Source organism: Calliphora vicina, chromosome 5, assembly GCF_958450345.1.
Source record: "Calliphora vicina chromosome 5, idCalVici1.1, whole genome shotgun sequence".
Taxonomy (NCBI): Eukaryota; Metazoa; Arthropoda; class Insecta; order Diptera; family Calliphoridae; genus Calliphora; species Calliphora vicina.
The window spans coordinates 27391724-27419080 of NC_088784.1; the positions used below are offsets into that span (position 1 = coordinate 27391724).

At 29.5% G+C, this 27357-nt stretch overlaps 1 protein-coding gene across 8 annotated transcripts in view; it reads right to left on the bottom strand.

Annotated features, from left to right (window-relative positions):
• The window catches only part of hppy (MAP4K3-like protein hppy), a 312486-nt gene that overhangs the window by 58716 nt on the left and 226413 nt on the right, over nt 1-27357 (bottom strand). The window lies entirely within an intron of this gene.

The following is a 27357-nucleotide window of genomic DNA, read 5'->3' on the forward strand; positions in this document are numbered from 1 at the left end:
GCAATGGAAAACAAAACAAAAATATATAAAATTTAGAAAAAAAACGCTATAAAATATTTATACTATTAATAATTTATAGAAAAAACAAGGCTATAGTATTTATATATACATATTTTGTAAAACAATTTCAAACCAAAGGTAAAACAGTTAACTAAATTTAATTATCTATTAATGAAAATAAATTTATGGTTAGAAAAAAAAACATAAAATTTAATTGAATTTAAACTAGCGTAAAAAATAAAGCATAAAATTAGGCTTAAATAATAGAAAAATTATAATGCATTTAAAATTAATTAAATCTGTAATTAAACAAAACAAAAAAAAAACATGTGTTTACTAAATAATCTCAAACTTACAAAAAAATAAACATATAAATATAATAATAACATTAGTGTAAAATTAAATTAAAATAACAGACAGACAGAGATATAAATAAACACACATAGTTCATTTACATACCCCTCCTTAAAATCCTTGTCAAACCCTATAGACACTTTCAACATTTACACTTAATTGGCAATAATGCAGTGTATCTCATACTATCTCACTCATCAGTCAAGAGTTTGAGACACAAACATTCATTTACATGAGTATGTGGATTAGGGTGGTCCTTATTTTGCACATTTTTCTAAAATTGTTTTACTCGATGTCATCTAAAATTTTATCAAACTTACACATTTTATTTGAAGTTTCGAGAAAACAAGTAAGAGTGTTATAAACGAGTCTTGTATACCCACCAGCAATATGTGACAATAAAATATTTTTCTAATCGTGAGGATCGGTCAATTTGGTAGACAGATTTAGGTTCATATAAAACTGGATTTTGTCCAATTAGTTCACGATATTAATTATTGTTAGACAATTATGAATGTTCAAGTCATTTCCTAATGTGAACCTTGTATGGGGACTAGGGGCAAATGTTGCCCGATTTTCGCCATACTTTACAGTATAATTTCAGAGTACTTAGATCTAATTTTTGCAAAATTTTATAACAATTGCTGCATAATCAACATATTTATGGCTGCTCAAATAATATACTGGGGGAAATTTGTATGGGGGCTATGTGAAATCATGGACCGATATTGCCCATTTCAATACCTTACTGACAGAGCGTTTTTGTGGCAAATTTTCTTCCGTTTGGGCCCTATCGTGTTTTGAACAGACAGACAGACGGATGGACATTACTAGATCGTTCTAGAATCTTATGAGTAACCAGAATATAAATATTTTTTGATTCTAAGACGAATATTTCGATATTTTACAAACTGAATGACAAAATCATCTCATATTTTTGACATCTCAAAACCGAAATTTTACATTTTCAGAATTTTTTTTTAAAACGAAATTTCCATAAATTAACAATATGAGTATTAACAAGTAAGAGTGCTATATTCGGCTGTGCCGAATCTTATATACCCTTCACCAAATTATACTTCAAAATTTTAAATATTTTTAGGTAAACAAAATTTATTTTTTTTCCAGTTGTTTTTTGAATTTTTTGGAAAAACAAATTTTTCGATTATTATTTAAATTTTTTTTTTTTAAATTTAAAATTTTTTTTTTTAAATTTTAAAAAAAAATTATTTTTAAATTTTAAAATTTTTTTTTTGTTTTTTAAATTTTTAAAAAAAAAAAAAAAAATTCGAGTTCAAAATTTTTTTTCCCGATTTTGACCCATTGTAGGTCCAACTTACTATGGTCTTATATACGTCGTTGCAAATGTCTTTGAAATATCTATCATTAGATATCCATATTGTCTATATTAATGTCTTAGTAATCCAGATATAGTTAAAATAATAGGTCAAAAATCGAGGTTGTCTTGGTTTTTTCCTCATATCTTAGCCATTTGTGGACCGATTTTGCTGATTTTAAATAGCAAAATTCTCGAAAGCATATCTGACAGAATTATTGAAGATTTGGATCCCGAAGATATCTGGGGTCTTCAGAAAACTGATTTCAACAGACAGACAGACAGACAGACAGACAGACAGACAGACAGACAGACAGACAGACAGACAGACAGACAGACAGACAGACAGACAGACAGACAGACAGACAGACAGACAGACAGACAGACAGACAGACAGACAGACAGACAGACAGACAGACAGACAGACAGACAGACAGACAGACAGACAGACAGACAGACAGACAGACAGACAGACAGACAGACAGACGGACGGACATGGCTTAATCGACTCCGCTATCTATAAGGATCCAGAATATATATACTTTATAGGGTCGGAAATGAAAAATGTAGAAATTACAAACGGAATGACAAACTTATATATACCCTTCTCACGAAAGTGAGAATGGTATATAACGATAACCAAGGTTGTACCTTGGTTATCGTGGGGACCGATTTAAAATTGGCGAATTTCGAGGAATTTTAGTTTTTGCGCACAAATTTGTTATAATTTAAAACTATTTTATAAAATAATTTTTGACTTAAAAATGCGGCCTTCTTTTTAAAATTTTTAGCTTTTATTTTGAAGCATTTGTACAATATACATTTATTCCAAATATTGGCCATTGTTAGCTATGACCTTTTCCCATGTTTCTGGCAACATATGGATTCCGAGACCAAAGAAATACTTATCTTTTAAGGCCAAGAACGAATCAAGCCAATTTCGGATACTGTGTTTTGAAGTGAAGCGTATCTCAGAGAGAGCCTTGTGCATAGGTCGAAACAAATAGTAGTCTGACGGGCAAGATCTGAACTATAAGGCGGGTGAGGCGAACTTCATTCTAAATAGTTTGCAACATGTGGCTGAGCTATGTCATGATGGAATATTGCGGTTTCATGTCTGGCCGCATATTCTGGGCGTTTTTCGTCTTAGCGCCATGGATATTTGGCTTTGCTGACGCTTCGGCTGGTTGACCGAGCTTCATATACGATTTCTTACGCTTCGGGTTATCGTAGTGGATACATTTTTCATCGCAAGTTATGAATTTCTTTTATAGCATCATTTCGGAAATGCAAAATCGTCTTTCAAGATCTCTCGTCGTCAATTCGTATGTTATCCAATTTCCCTGCTTTTGGATGAATCCTGCTGCTCGCAAAAGTTTTGAATTTACTGATTGAGTAGCTCCCAATGATTTTGCAAGCTCTTGTTGAGTTTTGAAAACAATCTTCATGGAGTAATGCTTCCAATTTTTGGTCTTCAAACTTTTAGGCTGACCTGTGCGATATTTGTCTTCCTTGTCAAAATCACCACTTCTGAATCACACAAACCATCTCTCGCACGATGAAATCGATGGACTTTCGAATTAATTAAATTTGAGCTTTGATTACTAAAATATTAATTCAGAATTAAAAAAAGGCATCCATTTGTTCCATAAATCTATTCCCAACATCTAATTATTTAGCTTCATGCAAATGCTTCTATTTAAATAGAATTCATTCTTCGTTGAATTAATTCATAACAGAATTCATTTAACCTTTGAATGATTCAAGTTTTATTAATTCAAATCCAATACAAATAGTAAAAAAATATTTTTCTTCATTCAGTTTTGTTTTTGTTTAATCATTTGCAACAAAATCGAAACAATTTTAAAGGCTTTTTAAATCACTATACAATCACTATAAAAGCACTCAAAAATATAAATTATTGAAATTTTAAAAGAAAAATGCTTTTTTACTTAGTGTAAGGTATTATATGGTCGGACTTGACCGATCATACTTTCTTACTTGTTTTAATTGGATTTTTTTTCAATATTTAATTTTTTAAATTCTTTTCGAAAAAATCCTACATTCAACCAAAACTTGAAATTTCAAACAAAATGTACAACCTCTAAACGTTATCCGATTTTACTCAAATTTCAAAATAAGGACAACCCTAGTGTGTATAGTATGTGTGCGTGTTTGTCTCTGATTTAAAGTGTTTCTCTGTTTACATTTCTGTGCATGTACTCGTATGTATGTTTGTATGTAGGTGTTTTCTCTTTGTTTATTGTTTTTGTGTGATTAATTTGATGTAAATTAAATCAAACTTTTAAATGAGAAATTTATGCATAAATTATGAGAAAAAAAACAACACAAGTGTCTTTATCATTAACAAAGCAATTTACATTTGCTTTAATTAATAATTTATTTATTTTAAACCTTAAACTACAGACTTGTGGTGTGGTGTACAAGGATTTATAGAGATTTTAGCAATATTGTACATAACAAGACAATTAAGAACTTTTAATAAATTAAATTGCTTAATTTAAATTACGAAAAACATTATTTTAGGATTAACTTGTAAAACATCAAGGCGTATGAGTATTAAAGATTGTAAGATATATTTATCATACGTCCAGTATAACAACATCAAATATTTGAAGGAGTAAAATTAACCAAATTATCAAAAAGAGAATCTCATTTTAAGAAGCAAGTTTGGATACCGATTTGAAACTGTGAATGACAATTTGGCTTACTTCGGTAACGTAAATTTAGCTAGTTTTGCTATATTTAAATAATCCAAAATCAAACCTTAAATTTTAAATAAAAAATATCTAGTTGTTTTTAAATACTTTATTATTCATTTTATTATTAAAATTTAAATAAATTTCCCCCCTAACGACCTTCATATTTAATACAAACCACCATAGCACACCCATCTAACTACCTGAATTTCAATTACCACCATCAATATCTTATTATTAATGAATAACACAAAAAAGGACATTCTAAGTCCTTAGCAAATTCCATGAAAAAAGAAACATCTTTAAAATTCCCACAGTTCTTTAGCAAAAAGACATTCACTGTCAAAAAAAAAAAAATAAAAAACAACGTTACAATCACTAACAACCATTTACACAACAAATCACTTTATAATGATACATTTTTCTATTTATTACATGTTTATTTGCTGTTCGTATAACAGTAAGAGTATTTGTTTCTATTTACCACAAAACAATTTCGCACCTCCTCATTTTGTTGAAGCTATAAAACCGCACAAATACACACTTACTTACATCCAGCACAGTTTGGGGAAATTGAAAAAAGATGGAATTTTTTATTTTTTTTTTTGAATTTAAAACAAAAAGGATGCTCTCTATTTATCTTTCTATTTCCTTATTGCGTTTCTTACATTTAAACATGTACTTTAACATTCAGGCATATATCACAATTAAGGATAGTCTGAAAAGTATTTTACATGAAACATTCTTTGGTACAATGCGATTTACAAGACCGTCTCAAATGCAACTCAGGCCGTGAAACAATACAATAACTGCATGAGACAATTTTCCGGGTCGTTTACTCCGTCGTACAGTGTTATAGAAAAAAAGAAGAAAATAGATCTGTAACTTTAAAACCCTTAGACGATTTGAATGAAATTCCACATGCTCAAAAAGGTTAACTTTCGAGTTCCCAAAGACATCTAGAATCTCCTTGTTGAGAACTACAAAAAACCTCCTCGTAGCTATCAATTATCTCTTATAGATTACGAGATATTCGCATTTGAAAATTAAATTTTCGAAATTTTTATCCGCCCTGCTACCGTTTTGTTTATTTTGTATGTGTAAAATCAAAAAAGAATTGTTAAAAAATAATGACTTAAACTACAGTTATTTGAATTTAAACAAGTAAGAGAGCTATATTCGGCTGTGCCGAATCTTCACCAAATTATACTTCAAAATACAAATTTTAAATATTTTTAGGTAAACAAAATTTTTTTTTTTCGTTTGTTGGTTTTTTTTTAATTTTTTGGAAAAAAATGTTTCGAATTGTTATTTTAAATTTTAAAATTTTTGTTCTTAAATTTTTTGGTGAAAAAAAAAATTCGGGTTAAAAAATATTTTTTCGGACCGATTTTTAATAGGAAACATCTCGAAAGCATGTCTGACAGAATTATTGAAGATTTTGATCCCGAAGATATCTGGGGTCTTCAGAAAATTGATTTCAACAGACAGACAGACATGGCTTAATCGACTCTGCTATCTATAAACATCTAGAATATATATACTTTATAGGTATATTGGTAAATTATATTGTGGAAATTTGTGGAAAATTGATTTCAACAGACAGACAGACATGGCTTAATCGACTCTGCTATCTATAAACATCTAGAATATATATACTTTATAGGTATATCGGTAAATTATATTGTGGAAATTACAAACGGAATGACAAACTTATATATACCCTTAACACGAAGGTGAAGGGTATAAAAATGTAAAAAGGGCGATTTTTCGCTAGTATTTTTGGAAAAGTACTTTTTTTATACCCTTCACCTTCGTGAGAAGGGTATATATCGCACTGGTTCCTCTAAAGAGCGTCAACTCAAAATTTTTCAATTTTCACTTTTTGCAGGAAATCGATGTACAGTGGTCATATCTACCCGCTGTAAAAATCTTACATCATTTTCTCTACTCTTTCGCCAAAAAAATACAGTTGTATCCCTCTTCTTGATATAAAAGTAGCTTCTCCAGAGTCAACTAAAGAGAAATATTTTGAGTTGTCCCCAAATGTAAGCTGAATTCATATCAGTTGTGTTTCAACTAAAGAGAAATATTTTAAGTTGTGCTAGTGTTTATGTCACAGCGGTTTACTTTGATAATGTTCGATTTTGTGTTGTCTCTTTTTAGTTGTTATAGGTAAGTTTATTGTGCTGTTATATTTCGTTTTGTTTCTATATTTATGAAATTATTGTGACATTTTAAACTATATACAAAAAACTGAATGTGCGCTTGTACATTTGTATGCATGTATGTCTGAACTCTATAGACTGCTAAATGCTGGACCGATTTTCTTAAAATTATTACAGTATTTTCCCATCCGAGTTTTAGCTAGTCACTATACAAAAACCTTAAAAAAACAGCAAAAATTACTTATCATTTTATTTCTATCATGCCTAGTCAGTAGTCCATGATTTTAATTCTTAGTTTTTTCATTAAACAAAACTGTTGTTAATTTGTTTTACAATAGAAATAGCACAAAAAAATAATTATTTTGAACAATTCTCGCCTGGTTTACATAAAAACTTAAATTTTTGACGATGACGTGTGCGAATCTAGAACACTATTCAGCTTATTTCGTTGAGAATAGCGATGATAGTACGGAGGATCCATTCATAGACAATTCTGAGGACGAGTTTCATACATCGGCAGTTTCTGAAAGCAGTTCTTCGGACTTCGAAAATCAGGTAGAAGAAGCAATTAGTCGAAAAAGAAAGATATACCGCTATAATTCCACAAAAAATAAAAAGCAAAAACAACAAAAATTTTTAAGAGACTTCGGACTTCAGTATACATCGTTATCTGAATCCAAAAAAAATGTAAAATCTAGAAGTTTGCGCCCACCTTGCGGAGAAAAGTGTCGTTTGCGATGCAGCGAAAAAATAACCGAATCAACACGCATGCAAATTTTCCACAAATATTGGTCATTTGGTGACCTACAAAGACAAAGGGAGTTTATAGCTAGCCATACAAAGCCAATTAAACCAAAATATAGGTACGTCTGCACACAAGATTTTCGTAGACTAAATAACAGTTTTTCCTTGAAAGTCGACTCAAAATCAATAAGGGTATGTAAGACATTTTTTAAAGCAACCCTTGATATAACCAACAAAGTTATAGATACAGCAGTTAGAAAAAAGAATGAAGAAGGATTTGTAGAGGGTGACCTTCGTGGAAAGCATAACAATCATCTGAAAGTAAGCTCTGAAATTAGGAATAGTATACGTGAATTTATAAAAAATATACCTAAAATTGAGTCTCATTATTTGCGAGCTCAAACGACACGTGAATATATTGAAAGTGGTAAAAGTATTGCAGATCTATACAGGGACTACAAAGAGAATCGCGAATCAGAGAATTTAACGCCCGGAAGTAAAATTATGTTCTACAGGATATTCAATGGAGAATTTAACTTATCTTTTTTTAAACCTAAGAAAGACCAATGTGAACTCTGCGAATCGTTCAAGAATTCAGACGAAAATGGCAAAAGAGATTTGATTGAAGTCTACACTTTACACCAGGAAGAAAAGAAATTATGTAGAGAAGAAAAATAATTAGATAAGAAAAAAGGCAATGTTGCTGTATATGATCTGCAGGCAGTCCTTCCATTGCCAAAAGGATTTACAACTTCCTTTTATTACAAAAGTAAAATAAACTGCTATAATTTTACCATCAGCGACCTTTATGTTAAAAATGTTGATTGCTTTTTTTGGACCGAAGTGGAAGGAAAGCGTGGCTCCAATGAGATTGGAACTTGTGTACTTTTGTATATTAATAATCTTGTACAAAAAACAGATAACGTCCAAGATTTAGATTTAATATTTTATTCAGACAACTGCTGTGGACAGCAAAAAAATAAGTATTTACTTTCAATGTACTTTTATGCAGTTCAAAAGTATAATTTACGAAGCATTACACACAAGTATTTGATCCAAGGCCACTCTCAAAACGAAGGAGACAACGTACATAGCGTAATAGAAAAACAAGTGAAGAGATATCTAGGTAGCAAACCAATATATACGCCAGATCAATATACCACCTTAATAACAGCCGCTAAAAAGACCGGAACTCCATATGCAGTTCACCAATTATCGCATGATGCATTTTACGACCTTAAGTCACTACAAGAAGAATGGGGCCAAAATTTTGTTATAAATGAGGGCAACCAAAAAGTTAAATGGAATAACATTAAAGTTCTACGAGTAGAAAAGGATAACTTAGATTCGTTTTTATACAAAACATCTTATAAAGAAACAAAATTTGACAAGGTGTATGTAAAAAAAAAAAACTTAAAGTCTTCTGACGATTGGAATAATCTTAAGTAAGTTTTTATTAATTAAAATTAGCAATACAAGTTGTAAAAAAGTTAACCATTTTTCTCCTTTCAGGCTTTGTTCTGCTTATTCCGAAAAGTTACCATTATCGGAAATTAAAAAAGTAGACATAAGTGAATTGGTAAAAAAAAACATCATTCCAAAAGAGTATTACGAATCGTACTACAAAAACATAATAGATATCTAATTTTCATTCATTTTTAAATTTAATTACTATTTTTTGTTATGTATGTATGTGAATAAACATTAATTAAACCATTTTAAACTGAATAATATAAATTTGATTTACTTTAGGATACATAAGTTTGATATTTCTAACCATAAGTGACATGTTTATTAGAATTAAACAGAATTCTCAGTTAAACTGGCACAACATGAAATGACACCACTATATAAATGAACAAATTTCACATAAAGGGGAACAACTCAAAAAACTTGTTATTTTTCAATAATCCCTGAAAAAATTACAAAAACAACTACCGTTGTATACTTCTTACTCATATTTCTTTACAATGCCATAATTGTTTTCAACTTTCATTGTAAATATTCCAAAAAAAACAGTTTTTTGCCTCTACTGAAAATTTGAAAATTTTGAGTTGACTCCCTTTAGAGGAACAAGTGCGATATGTACATAATAAGTTTGTCATTCCGTTTGTAATTTCCACAATATAATTTTCCACCCTATAAAGTATATATATTCTGGATCCTTATAGATAGCAGAGTCGATTAAGCCATGTCTGTCTGTCCATCTGTCTGTTGAAATCAACTTTCCGAAGCCCCCAACTAACTTACATACACGATTCATACATCAATATCTCCGGAATTCTTCCGGCTCGGTTGCTATTTAAAATCGAGAAAATCGGTCTAAAAATGGCTGAGATATAAGGAAAAAACCAGGACAACCTCGATTTTAGACCTACGTCATTACAATATGGATATCTAATGATAGATATTTTAAAGACCTTTGCAACGACGTATATAGGTCCATAGTAATTTGGACCTATAATGGCTCAAAATCGAAAAAAATATTTTTTAACCAAAATTTTTTTCCACCAAAAGTTTTTTTCGCTAAATATTAAAAAATTAAAAAAAAGAAAATTAAAATTTTTTAAAAAAAAAATTAAATTTTAAAAAAATTGAAATTTAAAAAAAATAAATTTAAATTTAAAAAAAAACAGTTCGAATTTTTTTTTTTTTTTCAAAAAATTAAAAAACAAGTTTGGAGAAAAAAATAACTTTTGCTATTCAATTCATATTCGGCACAGCCGAATATAGCTCTTTTACTTGTTTTCTTTTTAAGTTATTTAAAAAAATATTCATAAATAAACATTTAATTTCAATTTTAAAAACAAAAAGCTTTTTTTTGTCATATTTTTCAAAAAGTTTGCCATGAATTTTTTTAATTCTCAAAAGTGATATACATATATTTTTGAAAAATAGACAAAATTCCCTCTCCATTGATATATAACATCTCCACTTTATGTTTTTTACGAGGCAAATTAATTAGAGAAAACTTAACATCTCGCAGAGAATGAGGTGTCATCTTTGTGCATGTCAAATTTCATTTAAATCTGACTAAACTTTTAGAAGTTACAGATTTATTTCCCTCTTTTTTTTACAACTGTTCGATGATAAAATACTATTAGACCACAAAAACTCTCTTCACTGCATTCGCCGGTTGCATTTACTAATGTTTGTTGTTCAAGTTTCTCCAACCCACATACACCTGCCTGTTCTTATTTATTTGCAAATAAAATATCTAAATTTGTACTGCATACTTTAGGGAGATTTTTTATTACATTTTACCCGGAATTTTTGAATTTTTTTTCTTTACAAACCAACTCCTGAAAATTTCCAATGTAGCCAAATCGCTACAGCCGTTCTCACGTGATGCCATTACATACATGGACCATTTCATTTTTATATATATAGATACTACTAGAACACATAAAATTACACTAAGTTCTCCATATCCTGATACTTAAATCATCAAGAAAGATACTTATCAACTCAGCCTCGTACATTTATTTATTTCATTCATGTAAGTCTTGTCTTGGGTTTTGTTCTGTTTCATTTTCAATTGTCTATTTATTTTGTCATATCATGTCATATTGTTGTTCTTGTTGTTTCTATTGCTAAAACAGTTTATGCACGATGCTTGCTTTAGTTAGATGTATGTATATTAGGGTGCACCAGTCCTTATGGAGGAAAAATAAGGTGTCCATGTTCGCAACTAAAATTAAAAATTTAGCTTTTTTGAAAAGACTATTTCATAAAATTTTTGTCACGGCGCACAGATGCTTAGAATCGTTTTACATTGGCCAAAACTCTGTAACTTTTGAATTAATAGAGATATTTTAGAAATATTGATGGCGAGATATTTTCTTGAATTTTTCTGTAGTTTTAATTTCATTAAAATCGGTTCAGCAGTTGTTGAGATATTTAAGGCTAAATTTGAATTTTTAATTTTTTTATAGCGTTTTTTTTTAATCAGCTTTACTATAACAAAAAGTTATAAGCAGATAAAAAAAAAAACATTTTAATAATACCCAGAATAATTTTGTGAACAGTGTCACACTTTATCAATTATAGAGCAGTTTTCACTAGAACCGGTGCCTCTAGAATCGTTTGTATCTGTAATAAAATCTGTAATCCTTATTCCTATTTTCCTGGCCATCGTCTGATAAATCTCCAAGTTGTACTAAAATATGCTTAACAATGACATCTTCCCCATGATAAAGGGTTTTTGTGAACAAATATTTTTTCCGATTTTGACTCATTGTAGGTCCAACATACTATACGTTGCAAAGGTCTTTGAAATATCTATCATTAGATATCCATAATGTCTATATTAATGACTTAGTAATCCAGATATAGGTCAAAAATAGGTCAAAAATCGAGTTTGTCCTGGTTTTTTCCTCATATCGCAGCCATTTGTTTACCGATTTTGCTGATTTTAAATAGGAAACTTCTCGAAAGTATGTCTGACAGATCTATTGAAGATTTGGATCCCAAAGATATCTGGGGTCTTCAGAAAATTGATTTCAACAGACAGACGGACGAACAGACAGGCGGACATGGCTTAATCGACTCCGCTATCTATAAGGATCCAGAATATATATACTTTATAGGGTCGGAAAATTATATTGTGGAAATTACTAACGGAATGACAAACTTATATGTATGTACATATATACCCTTCTCACGAAGGTAAAGGGTATAAAAATAAACCACTAAACCTACAGTTTTGATTTTTTTTATTTGATTGAAATTGTTATTACAACTTACAAAAAATATTTTTATAGTTGTAATCAATAGTGATGAATTTATTAATCGTTTCCTGAAACCCTTCCATTAAGGTTTTTATTGAGCTTTCAGTAACTTTTTTCGAACAGGTAGTACATCTCGGTTTAAAATCTACCACACCTTTTTTATGCTCTTCAATTCACTTTTAACAAGAGCCCAATATCTCTCCACTGGCCTTTGATTCATGCAGTTTGGAGGAGTTGTCTCTCTTGCTACAAATACCACATAATTGTTCTTGTAACACTCAAGACCTTGCTTACCATAGTGAGATGATGCCAAACCAGGCCAAACATAAGTGGACACATTAAGAAGTTTTATGAATGGAATCATCCTCATCCTTGATATAAATTTCGGTATTTTAGAACCCTTTGTAACAAATGAAACACCATTCCTTCTATATGAACCAGGTTTCCTATCAACGTACAAGTTCTCCCGATGTTGTTTAATAACATTGCAATCAGTTTGACGGCAGACCTTTGATTGTTTCTCCAACTTTTTGTAGGACCAAGTTGGGTTTTGTTGAAAATATTTAATAATTTTAGTACGCACTTTTTTCTCGTCATTCAGTTTAATCAGATTAACAACAAATGAACATAATTCACATTAAACATAACAACTGGCATATTTTTCAAAGGTAACTTGATAAAAAAAATCAAACAAATAAAGCTTGGGTTAAGAGTTTTATGGAATAAGGTGTGTTAAGGTCAGTAGCAAGCGTTGGGCAGTATTATTAAATATATTTTGAAGTTGTACCTCTGTCGAAATCGGTGTGATTGTAATAGTGTCCCTTGGTGACAGTAGTTATGTGATGATAGAGATTTGAGCCTTTTTCAATCGCACGCAATCTGAGTTGAGTATATTGTCGTTTTGTTAACTTCAAATCCAATTTTGATAAAATTTACAAAAATCACATTGTTTTAATAAAATATTTGTTTTTAAAAATATGCCACGCCCACAATTACCAAATATTTTCATCAAATTTTTTGGCCACCTTAGTTTCAATATGTTTACTATAGAATGTCATTAAATTTAAATTAATTTCAGAGCCTCCGAGCAGCGTCAGTATTTGGCGAGCGGGATCAAAGGATAAAAAGCTCCTTTTTAAGGTTTTTTTTTATGATTTGTTTCATATTTCTCCCAAAGGAAAGATATGTCATGAAAAAGGTCTTTGAAGGGCGCTTTAAATGCGGTAACATAAAATGAATTTAACTTTTATTTTAATTGGAAACATCCACAAATTTGGGCCAGCCTAATGAATATGCAAGTATGTATATAGTTTGTAGGTGTTTGTGTGTATTCAACATTTCATGTTGTCATGTCAATGTAATAAATGTGAAATGTGACTGTGGGATTCACACAGCTACAATGACAGCAACAATATCAACTCTATACAACAAGAATTAAAGTAGAAAATAACATGACACAAAGACTGTATGTGCTGCCTCAGCTTTTGCTCAGTATTTTACTTTGTGTTAGAAAGAAAAAAACTGAAGAAAACAGAGAAACCAAACCAACTATAATTTCAAAAATAAATTCAACCTTTAACATAGTTTTTTCACCCCGTTTGTTATTGTTGTTGAGTGTTTTTTTTTTTAGCAGTATTTGGAATTGTTCTTTTTGCCTTGAGGCATAATTTTCTTGCAACTGCAACAGCAGCAACAATAAATAATAGTATAAAGAAGAAATGAATGAAAACTAGAAAATAAAAGACAAGGAAGAATATTGAAATGCTGCAGCTTAGAGATGATGGAATTTCATTACAGTGGGTGTGATTTTATATTTTGTGAGGAAGACACACGGGTGAGTACATTTAGATGTTATCACATGATCTTGTAAGCGAGGAGTCGGGGGGTTAAAAAGGTCAAGGAACACTATAAGGAAAAGACAGCAATGTTTTCAGCTCTTAACGTGAGAGCTAAGCAGGTTTAAGATATAAATACAAGGATCATATATAAAACAGGATGTATGGGGACATTTCAGGGAGGATAAGCCAATTAGACTGAGCAATTTTGGGTTCAAATTTTGATTTGAATTTAAGAAAATTTGATTTAAATTTCATTTCCGAAAGACATTGATTTTAAATCTGTTGACTGGCATGTATCTAAGTTAGTGCAGAAATTCTTGTAAAAATGCCGAGAATGTGTAAGAATAGAATTAAACCAACAACAGAAAAGCTCTTCATACCAATAATTCCTGTTGTTTAGATTGTACACAATCATCAGTTTTGCTTGTTCATTCATGCTCATGTTTGTAAAAGCAGAACTAGTAATAGTAGTCGAGTTAGCAACATGAGATTGTTGTAGATATTTTGTAAAACAAAGGACTTACAACGTTTTTTATTTGTGTCTGTCTATTTGTTTATCTGTATTTCTATCCTTTGGTAGGTTTTGTTTTTTTTTTTCTAACTGTCTTTTTATAGATTGTATGCATGTATTCAGTATTCATTCATGTTATTCAAACAAGATTCTTATTTCTAACACCGCTACCAATACATGTACAATTTTTAAGGAAAGAAACGTAACAAAATTATGTAAGAATATTAGGATGGCTTGGTTGGAAAAACTTTCGATTTTCTTAACTTTAAAAATAAAATAGCCAAAACTGAGATTTGAATCCTAGACCAATAAATTCAAATCTAATAATATAAGTAGTGAGCTATTAATTAAATCAGTATCAGATTTAAGATACTTGAATACTCCCAATTGGATCGATTCTTATTGTACAATTCCTTCTTGTTAACACAACAAAAATAACAATCATCCAGATGTTTTGTTTGTTCTCCACAGATAGTTGATATTCCAAACTTAAATATTCAATACTATTAGAAGATCGTTTTAAAGAAAATATTGCTCTTATAATAGTTCTTATGCTCTTAACATGTTAGCTTTCAGAAACATTACAAATAATCCAAAAATATTTATTACAGAAAAAGTTATAGCTAAATTAGTTTCGAAAGTCAATAATTAATATTAATCATACGTCCCCTTCACAATTAAACGTAATAACTAGATAACAGCTAAACTACTGATCCAAACTGAACGCAATTTTGAAATATAAATGAGAAATATTTAACATTTCTAAATCACCTCTATCGCTATTCAATATTTCACAATTTTCCCTACTTACGTTCATCAACTTTGTTCACGTGAAAAAATTCCCCTGGTTGTGAAATTTTTAAATGGAATTTTGTAAACAATAAATAGCTGTTACGAACAAAATCAACTATTGTGAATGAAAAGTTCATGGGAATATCACGATAGCAATTTTCCCTTCGAGGGAAATGGATATTTCAGAGGATCATAAATTTCATATTTATTGCCGATGGGGGTGAATATGTTTTACCGATAAAACAAATTTAAATACAGACACAAATATATTGAAATAATGTCTGTTCCTTTTACATTTTCTCGGTAAAATAAAACAGTTCCTGGAATAATTGTAATGAAATGACAAACAAATATAATATAATAAATTGCGAAATGTTAATATGAAATCACTAATAAAAATAATAAAAACTTTGGGTTCGTTCGTCTTTCAAATAAAAAAGAAGACAAGTTTTTTCTGACATATTTATGTTTGTACATGAGAGGTTTGTCTATTTAAAATTGTCGTTATTTTGAACCCAGCCAAGAGACTAGAATGATATTTATTCTCTCTCACTGGAATATGAAGTGATTATTAATAATACAAAATTATTGAGACTTTTTTAGTTGCCCTCGTATGCTTTTGACATGTTTTACATCAAATAAAAATAAAAGTTCACTGGTTTATTAAGTAGTACTTTTTTACCACTTGCTTTTTGTTGCTATTTGTTATTGTTTGCCATTGTTTTTGTTTATTTGCAAACATTTCCCATCACACTTTGTTACAGGCACTCACTCATCACTGGTATTTAAGCAATTACCCAGCAGTTCTATACTGACTACTTAAGTAGTAACTTTTAGGCAGTAATTTCCACTAAATTCTAATTACTTGGCTAACTCCAATTAATACATTTTTGGCTCATTTAACTCTTTGGACTTTGATGTATTTTGTGCACTTTGATGTATAAAGTAAAACCATTGTTTACTTTATACATCCCATGTAATCTAGCGTGAAGTCAGTTATCATACTTTATCGTCAATATTTATACAGTCACATTTTAGCCTTTTTAACGACATACTTTAACTTCAATCGTAGGTATTTCTGAAGTTATAGTTTAGGTTCAATCATAGGTATTTATACAATAACACTTTATGTCCAATCGTAGGGGCTTATACATTCATGTTTTAGCTTCAATTGTAGTCTTGATGCAGCCATATTTTAATATAAATAATAGGTATTTGTACAGACATATTTTAGCTTCAATATAAGATTCATTCATAGGTCTTTATACAGCCATATTTCAGCTTCAATCATGTCTTGGTAGAGTCATATTTTAGCTTCGATCGTTGGTCATATTTTGGCTTCAACCTTAGTTCATAACACCGTCCGACAAATAGAGAAAAAATTCGTTAGACACGAAACGAATGATATACGTCTGAAACTATAAATTTAATGGAGAAAAACTGTGTTTTCAGTTTTTCATTTTGTGATCCTGTGTCCTTTTTAAGGACTTCAAAGCTTCAAAGAAGTACATTTTTCAAAAAATATTTAAAAATACTAATGCTATTCCAACAATGACAAATTGTATGTCAAAAGAACAAGAAAAGTTCTAAAATATTTTGTATTATCTTTATTTTATCCTGTAAGGATCAAAAGATGTCAAGAATGTCCTTTAAAATGTTTATCATTTAATATCCTTTAAGATTGCCAATAAATTACTTATAAAAAAATAGTGCCTTAAAGACCCAAATATTCTATACTAAATGTCAAAATTTCATCCTTTATATATATAAAGGTCAAATTAAAATATAAAAAAATTGATTAGTATACAAAAAAGTTTTATCAAGAAAAGTGCATGTTTATAAACTACACCACCATAGTGAGGGAGGTATAATGGGTTAGGGCTGTTGTTTGCAACATACAAAAATATTGTCCCAACACTAGTGTTTATAAACCGGTTAACCGGTTAACCGAAAAACCGGTTTTTCTTCGAAATCTCGGTTTTTTGCGAACCGGATAATCTAAAATGTTGATTTTCGGTTAACCGGTTTATCCGGTTTTTATCACTCGGTTAACCGGTTTTTAAAATTTGGGACTAAAATTGATAAATCTCACGTTTTTGTGCATTTCTAATATTCATTGTATGCACATTATTGGTCTGATTTGAAACCTAAACTGCTAATCTACAATACAAACCTCTTTAGATTAATATTTTTAAGAATTACAATGATTCTGAATAGTAGAGTACGATGAGTATACTTAAAAACTTTTTCAGAATAAATTTAAAAATTAAATTCCGCATAATTCTATAAGTTTAGGCTAAACCTTACTAATGATTCATTAAAAACTTAGTGATGATCTTACCAAACGTTCAATTGGATTCGATGTAAATACCTTTCTTCAATAAATTAGACTTCATTAGTGTGTTTTGTTCCTAAAATTTTAATTTATTAATCATTTCGTTAGCTTTTCAAAAATATTACAGGAGAGACGAAAAACGTTCTAAAATCCATTATTTGAAATATTTTTCAAATCTGATAATGGAGTTTTTCTTATAATGACAAATAATCACAGCTAAGAGGAAGTGGGATTATATCTTATAAGTCCTTTTTGGGACTTGTAACAATTTCTGTTTCATATCAAAAGTAGAGTTGATAATAAATTTCAAATTATCAAATATTGAATTAAACAAGTGATTTACATTTTTTGGTTGAAATTTAATGAATAAACCAATAATTAAAACAAGTATTATATATTTAGTAACATATTTATACTCAATTCCATTTTAGTGAGATAATAATTTTGAAATTTTTACAAAATAATTCGACTTAGCTCTTTTGTATATTTACAGTTATTTAATATTAACCATTCCTGACTACTAAAAATTACAAAATTTAAAGCTATATATACTTTATTGTGCATTTTATGTTTTCTACACATATTTGACGGTTAACCGGTTTAACCGGTTTTTTCGATGTCGGTTAACCGAAAAACCGGTTACTTAAAAAAGGCCAATTTTCGGTTAACCGACAAACCGGTTTTTTAAAAAGTCGGTTTTTTATAAACACTACCCAACACCCACCTTAAAGTATACCAATCTGCTCAGGATCACTTTCTGAGTCGACTAAGCGATGTCCGTCGGCCTGTCCGTCCATCCATGTAAACCTTGTAATCAAACTACAGGTCGCAGGTTTAAAGATAATTCGACAAAATTTGGCACAAACCTTTATATTGCCCCAAGGACAAAGGCTATTGAATTTGGTTAGAATCAGCCCATTATTTATCGTAGCCCCCATACAATTGGCATATTTAAAAATAGTTAAGCTCTCATAAATATCTTAATTATAAACATATTCAAACCAAATTCAGCACAATTAAGTTTTATGTAAGCCGAACTCTCACGACCAAATTTCGTGACGATCGGTCAATAATATTCCATATCTAACATATAAGCAACATTCTCGAAAATGTCATTAATATACATAAATCTCTTAAATATGTCAGTATCCAAACAAAATTCAACACAAATATGTTTCATATATTCGCAATTCATCCCACCAAATTTTGTGACGATTGGTCCATAATTAGTCATAGCTCCCTTATAAGGTTCACTACCGAAAATGTGTGTATTCAAATAAGATTCAACACAAATAAGTTTCATATCAAAAGAAAACTATTTATAATCATATACCCGGTGTAGGGTATCATAAGGTCGGGCGACTATACCATTTTATTTGTTTATTAAAAAGTCTTCTTCGTTGCTTTTCACAACGGATTTTGTTATATTTTTTTCGAATGAAATATTAAAATAAAATATAAAAAATCAAATAATTCAAATTTAAAATATTTTTTAATACTCAAGTAGTTAAGATAGAAGGATGAAATTTTGGCATGTGGTATTCAATATTTGGATCTTTAACTCACTATTTTTTTAAAAAAATTTATTGGAAATCGAAAAGGATATTCAAGGATAAAAATTTTAAAGAACATTTTTGACATATTTTGATCCTTACAGGATAAAATAAAAATAATACGAAATATTTTACAACTCTTTTTGATCATTTGACACCAAATTTGACATAGTAGGATGATCAGAAGTATTTTAAAACATTTTTTTAAAAAATGTGCTCCTCTGACAATTTGAAGTCCTTTTAAAAGGAAACAGGATAACGAAATGAAAAACTGAAAACGCAGTTTTTCTCCATTTAATTTATTGTTTCAGACGTATATCATCCGGTTCGTGTCTAATATTGAGTGTCGTACGGTGTAATACATTTTAATTTGAGCTTCAATCGTAGGTATTTATACATTCATATTTTAGTTTAAATATAGGTCTTTATACAATCAAACTTTAACTTCAATCATAGGTCATAGTCATTTCCATTTGCAATTGTATATATTTTTACAGTCATATTTTAGCTTCAATCGTAGGTCTTTATACATCCTCAGTCGAGCATCAATCGTCCAGCTTCAATCACAGTCTTTATAGCCCAGCTTCAATCGTATTCTATATAATCAAGCTTGTTTATAGTTCAGCATCAATCGCTGTTTTTATAGTCTAGCTTCAAACGTATTCCAGCTTCGATCGTAGTCTTTATAGTCCAGCTTCAATCGCAGTCTTTATAGTCCAGATTCAATCGCAGTCTTTATAGTCCACCTTCAATTTTAGTTTTTATAGTTCATAGTATTATTCTATATAATTAAGCTTCTTTATAGTTCAATCGCAGTCTTTATAGTCCAGCTTTAATCGAAGACTTTATAGTCCAGCTTCAATCACAGTCTTTATAGTCGAGCTTCAATCGTAATCTTTATAGTCCAGATTCAATCGCAGTCTTCATTGTCCACCTTAAATTTTAGTCTTTATAGTACAGCTTCAATCGTAGTTCTGCCTAAATCATTAGCAATACAGTTTCTTTAAAGACTAAGTATCTTGAGAATCATTAACATTTGTAAAAGTAATTTCTGCAAAAAAGTTTGTTTTAAACACACAGTTGCTAGTCTTGAGCTTTAAAATTTATTTCATTTGTAATACATATTTGGAAAGCTTCCTCTATTTTTCTTCCAAATTGTATTCAGTTTAAACCTGTAGTTTAGCTTTTATCTAGTAATTATGATTTATTTTGTACAGGGCGTATGATTAATATTAATTATTGAGTTGTGAACCAAATTTAGCTGAACAATAATAGCATACAAGCTATTACAAAACAATCATAATAAGTATTTCTTATTGCTTTTAAATGTTTCTAAAAGCCTATATATTCAGACATAAAGGTGTCTCTTTCAGATAGTAATTTTCACTAGTGTCTAATACATGGCTTTCACCAATTTATATGTATATTTAAGGGTCATTTGATAGATAAAATAACTAGTACGTGTTAGAGCAATCCAGGACTGCTGGGTAGTCCTGTACCCACACGTATGTATCTTCTACTGTCTGTGTGAGCTTTACGTTATGTAGTTTTTTTATTTTGAATCTCATTTTTCTCTGTTTCACTCTTGTTGTGTAGAAGTAAAACAAAAACAACATCTCAATTTAGCTAAATGCTTTTAATTTTATTTCCGTTTTATATGTCGATGTAGGTGTATGTGTTTATTTTTTTTTTTTGATTGTGTGCGTGCATCAGCAAACAAAAGTGTGTGTAAATATTACGTACGCATTAAATCTGTGTCTGTGTAAGGTTATGTAAGAATGTGTGTTTATTAATGTTTTTGACGATGATAGAAACTGACAATTTTATCTTTTTATTCGCTGTTCAAAGGTAAAATAAATTAAAGTTCAAATTAAACTTGAGGTATAAAAAGTAGGGGCTGGTTCACACACGTCAAGTTGACTTGAGCAAGTCTGGAGTTTATAGAAGAGAGATGAGAGGATCTATAAATTCAAGACTTGCTCGAGTAAAATTGACGTCTGTGAACCAACACTATTAATTAACAAAAAACTTTTTTAAACTATGTGTATTCCATTGAAAGTTTTAGAAAAAAAGAAGATATTGATCATGAATTCAAGACTAATTGGAAAACAAAAAATTCCACCTTTAAACTACTTTTCCAACTTCATTGCAATCTAGCTTCATTCTATATTTAAACTTTTTTTTATTAAATTTCAACGACTTTCATGAACTATTTTTTTTATATAAAGACTCCTGCTGCTAGTGTCATGGTTACTTTATAATACAATAATTACTAGTAAGTATGTGGTAATATTTCCAATTTCAATTACAATTTAATGTCACTCAATGAGACACCATTACGTATAGGGTGGGAGAGTGTTATAATTGAGAAATTATGTAACAGCTTTTTTATGTCAGTCCTTTGACATTTCAAAATAAATTAAAACGTAACAGTTGTTATCAAATGACTGCTGACAAATAGAATTAAATACTAACAGGGGAGGAGGAGAGTTTTTGTTTAATAAGAAAAGTACAATTAATACTTACAATTTGCCAACAACGAAATTATCAATAGAAAATTCTATTATTTACCATTGGATAGTGAGTTCAAGCAAGTTATAGCTGAATTACTATAATACTAAGGGAAAAAGTAGCCGATATCTTATTCAGTTTGTTGTGTATGGGTAGAGTTGTTTGAAATATTTCCATTCAAATAATCAGGTATGTGATGAAAAGCGATTTAGATGCAAAAATGATTCGAAAACAACAAAAGGTGTGATGTGTTTATTTGAATCATTTTGTCACATTAGTTTCAAATTCGAATTTGTTTAAAACGGAATTTATTGAAATTAAAGTTTCAGATTAATTAAGGTTAACAAATGGAGAGTTGCTTATTTTGTTGTTTTTGTTATAAAAATGAATCGGAATGAAACAAAAATTGAATATGAAATCAATCGAAATTCATCACACCTAAATTGTTTTTGAAATTGATTTCAGTTTTGAAAACGATCGTTTTTCATCACATGTCTGAATATTGCTTAATTTATAGCTTATTGGCAGCAGGTTTCTCAATACTAAAATTTTAATTTTGAAAATTTTTCCATTATTTTCATTAAATTTTCAGACATTTCTATTAAAGAAAAGTTTAATTTTCTACTGGACCTAAAGTCTTCAAATGTTGACTTACAATAACCTTCGAAATAATAAAAAAAATACTTTTTACATAAAAAGTTATAGATAAATTTGTTAGTCAAGTCAATAATTAATATTAATCATACGTCCCCTTTAAAATAAAACTTGATAAATAGATAACAACTAAACTACTGGACCAAACTGCACACAACTTGCAAATTAAATAGAGGAATGGGTAAAGTATTTTTCTGTAGACATTGCTTTTAAAAATAGGAATGCACTTTAGAAAGAAATTAGTTTACCACCAGAAGTAATCTATTGGGAACTGTCTATGAAATGTCTTTTTAACCGACTATTTGAGATGGTAACTGGCTCCATACAACCGGTATATGAATCCAATGCGTTGACTACTTTGGACCAGCTATCAAAAAGGTCAATAACCTGATAGTTATGTAACCGTTTGTCGCTCTAAATGATAGGTAAAACCACTAGTTCTGGACAGCCTTCTAGAACAGCTGTGATATTTGTACTAGTGGAGGTCAATGGAAAATCGAAGTAGAAAACAAATCATGCACAAATTACTTCAAAATCCGACGTTGTCAGGTTCAATGATTGCAAAAAAGCTAAAGATTATAAAAATTACTGAAAATTATATTATAAAACGATACAACAAAAATAAAGCAGGAACGGTATTAAAAGAAACCCAGAACTTACAAAGAAAATACAGCTTTCAGTAAAGCAAAATCCGGGTCTCACCGGCAATGATCGCACAAAAAAATGCAAGGAGGCATGTCGACCAAAAATATAAAAAAAATTAATAACTTTGATAAAGAGAAAATGTTCTGGCTAGCAGTTTGCAGTTGTGGTTTGAAGAGCCCGCCTTTGTCACCTCTTAAAGTATGACTTTGGATATTTATATAAAATAATAACTGCAAAAACGTTTGCTGCCTCTTATTAGACATCACCAGTATTTTTGCAATCCTTAAACAAGTGAGAAATATTGATGCCAAAATATTTAACCTACAACTGACAACTTTAATTGTAATTGGACATATAAAGCATGTTATGTATAAGATCATATGAAAACTTCAAGAAAAACATGTTGTTTTACTAAATTTTATTAACTAAAAAAATTTCAAAAATTTAATTTTTAATTTTTTTATTTAAATTTTCAACACTTTGATTTAGACATGATATTTGTTTTGTAATAGTTTTTAAGTCTTAATAAGCTAGCTTTAAGCAACTGTCAAAAAATCTCTCAAATGTTCATTAATAATCAAAGTTATAGCTAAATTTGTTTCACAAGTCAATAATTAATATCAATCATACGCCCTATACAAAATAAAACATAATTTCTAGATAACTGCTAAACTATAAAACCTAGCTGCACACAACTTATGAACATAATTGCAGAAATGTTAAGCTTTCTAAATACTCACTACACTTCAACTAAATTTGATTAAGGCGATGCTTAAGAAACTATTTATGTGGGTTGTAAAATTTCCACAAATATAATTTTCTTTTAAATTTAAGAACTAATAAGTGAGATATTTCTTTTATAATTTAAAAAGCTTTATTTTGTCTTTCTTTAGATTGCAAGAAAATTAGAAAACTAAATTAAAACAAGTCATGTCTATACTTTTTTTTAAATTTCAAACAAATATTTCTTAAATTTAACAAATCACAACAATTTACATTAAGTCATTGCCCAAATTAATTCCACTAAGAAAAACAGTTTAATGATCACATAAATACACAATAAACGCTTGACAAAATAATGTAAATAATGTTAATGTCTACATGAAATCTTTAACAAAAGTGCACTCGTGTTAAGCATATAACACAAAAAATAAGATGGCAATGACATCAGCGAAATGTATACAAAAGATAAATAAGAAAATAAGGTATTTAATGCTAATAGAATTAAAGTACCTACATACTTTTAAAAGTACACAAAAAGGTACTAAAAAGCTATATATAATTTTTAGCATTTTTTTTAAATTTATTTAATATCTGCATTAGCAAGAGTACTTTTACATAAAGAGTATTTTTAAGGTACCATATTTTAATATCAACAACATCCTTTTAACAAACATCTTTGGTACTTTACATTAACATTATTACAAACATAAAAAATTCTGGCAAACATACACATGACATCATGTCTTTATTATTCAATAAAAAAAACATAACTGGTACAAAGTCATTAACAGCATAAAAAGAACCTTCCTCATACTTAAAAAAAACTCCCTCCTACCACCATTCGCACACAACCTTGAATAGGCTAGATATTAAAAAATAAATGAAAATAATCACACACATACACATAATATTCATGCACGTATTCACACACACACATATGTTTATATATATGAATGTTGGTATTTATGTTTTGGTGTTTATGAATCATTTCAAAAGAAGTTATAGAGATGAAAAAAAAAAACGAAGAGAGCTGAGAACCTAAGTAAACAAGGAGAGTATCTTGTTTATAAATACATAATGATGACGAGAAGTGAGTATGATGTTTGTTTGTTGTTGTTTATGAAAATGATGCTGCTGAGTGACATTGATTAAAATTGTCGCAGTCATATGCGAGGGAGGGAAGAACAGAACTAGAAAAGAACTAGAACAGAACTAGAACAGAACTAGAACAGAACTAGAACAGAACTAGAACAGAACTAGAACAGAACTAGAACAGAACTAGAACAGAACTAGAACAGAACTAGAACAGAACTAGAACAGAACTAGAACAGAACTAGAACAGAACTAGAACAGAACTAGAACAGAACTAGAACAGAACTAGAACAAAAAAGAAATCACTAAACCTAGTTTTGATTTTTGTTATTTGATTGAAATTATTATTACATCTTTCAAAAAATTTTATTTTTATAGTTCTAATCAATAGTGATGAATTCATGAACCTTTTCCGGAGGTTTTTATAGAGCTTTCTGTCACTTAGATCGAACAGGTGGTCTTAATAGGAGCCTAATATCTCTCCACTGACCTTAGCTCCAGGCAGTTTGGACAATTTGCCTCTCTTGTACCACTCAATACCTTGACAGGATGCCAAATCAGCTCAAAAATAAGTGAACACATTAAGAAGTCTTATCAATGGAAGAGCCCTTTGTAACAAATGTTTGGCTTCTTTTGCTGTTACTGCATATTGCAGGCCATACCAAGGACTTTTTGGTAACATTTCTGCTTTTGGGTTCTAAACTTCTCTACAACATTCCCTCGAGTATCAGCAACATAAAAATATTGACCTAGAAGCTGCGAAAAATTTCCCCGAACTTACGTTTCGTCATCCATTATACAGCAGGTATTTTGTTTTTTATAAAATTAGACTTCAATTTCTGTGCTCTATATTTGGCCTCTAAATTTTTAGCAGAGTTCCTGTCAGGAACTTTTTGAGCCTTGTATGTTTTTAAACCTACATTGGCTTTAACTTTTCATACCAAATAGTCCGAGTACTGAGCTAACCGGATTGCTTTCCTACCGGATGTGTTGAGAACTCTTTTGAAAATGCTTTCTATTTATTGGCTTTAGAAACATCATGTGGACCATTCCTTCTACCTAAACCTGTTTAATAACATTGGAATTAGTTTAACGGCAGATCTTTGAATGTTTGGCCAACTTTTTGTAGGACCAAGTTGGGTTTTGTTGAAAATATTTAATAATTTTAGTACGCACAATTTTCTCGTCTCCCATTTTAATTAGATTAAGAACAAATTAACATAATTGACATTATCAAGGTAACTTGATAATAAAAATCAAATAATGCTTGTGTGAAATGGTTTAAGGAAAAACGTATGTTAAGTGTTCGAAGTCACCAAACAGTTTAGTAAACAACCCTCGTAAATTGCTAATGGCGGCAAATAAGAAAAAACCCACACATTTATAAAGTAAAGTATTAATAAATGAATGTCTTTATTACAAAAAGTTATACATAAAAAACACTGCACGACATTCATCTCATGTATTTAGAATTTAAAGACTTTTCAAACATTAAAAAACCCAATATAATAAGAATTAGAAAAGTATTTACTTGACAAAGATAAAAAACCTTTTAAACAACTCCTTCAAATAATCACAAGAATATACCACATCATAATCTCTTACTTGTTAAATATTATAAAAATAATACTTATGAATTTAATAAATTAAATAAAAAAATCAGGACACAAAAAATAACTAAAACAAATGACACGTGTAATTTTTATGATGTTTGTTTTTTTTTGCTTTTAATGTTGTTTATTTAACTTGCTATTTATGTAGGTTTTTTATTTATTGTTTTATTTATTAAATAAAAATATTTTATAAAACAGAAAACAATAAAATAAACTACATATTTATTAAATGTTATCTTGTTTGTTTGTTTATGTATTTATTTTTTTATTTGTTAATTTAAAGTGAGTCAGTCACTCAGTGAGTGACTGAGTGAGTTAGCTAGCGAGTTGTCATTAATTTGTAATCATGTGCAAAACCATTAAAATGCGGTCAACCACTGCTGCGTATGAATAATGTGAATGATTTTTGGTGTGACAAAAATTAAATATCACTCATACGCACAAGGTGCTGTGATGTGATGTGCTGGAGAAAAATGATTGACATTGTGCATAATTGAATTGAGTGGTTGTTTTCGTATGTAAAATAGTTTATGAATTTTGCAAGGTCACTTTATTTAATAATAATAATGGTAAATTTGAAATTTTTAAAATATGTATTATGGAAAAATGTTCAAAATGATTTTTACTTCTGTAAGTAATTTAAATAATTAGAAGGTTGAAATAACTAAATTTAAAATAATCATAATCACCCAGAAAAAAGGTATTAGTTGAACTGATATTTCTTAAACGCATGCATACCAGAACTATGATATTATAAGTTTGGGTAACTTTAACCTCAAAATCGACCAAAAATGTATAACATTTTGCTATCTTTCCACGATTTAAGGAGTGGAATTTTCCGTCTTTGTTAAAACTTTAAGACTATATTTATAATTACCTAAACTCTAATATTCTGAATAGGTTTTACTTAAAAGTCATAACAGTAAGGAAATTGAGCTCATTCGCCAAAGTATAGACAAATAAATAGTACGGAAATATAGGGGGTATTGTCATAGTTTGTGATGATCGAAAAATTTTGATATTTGTTTTTACAAAATA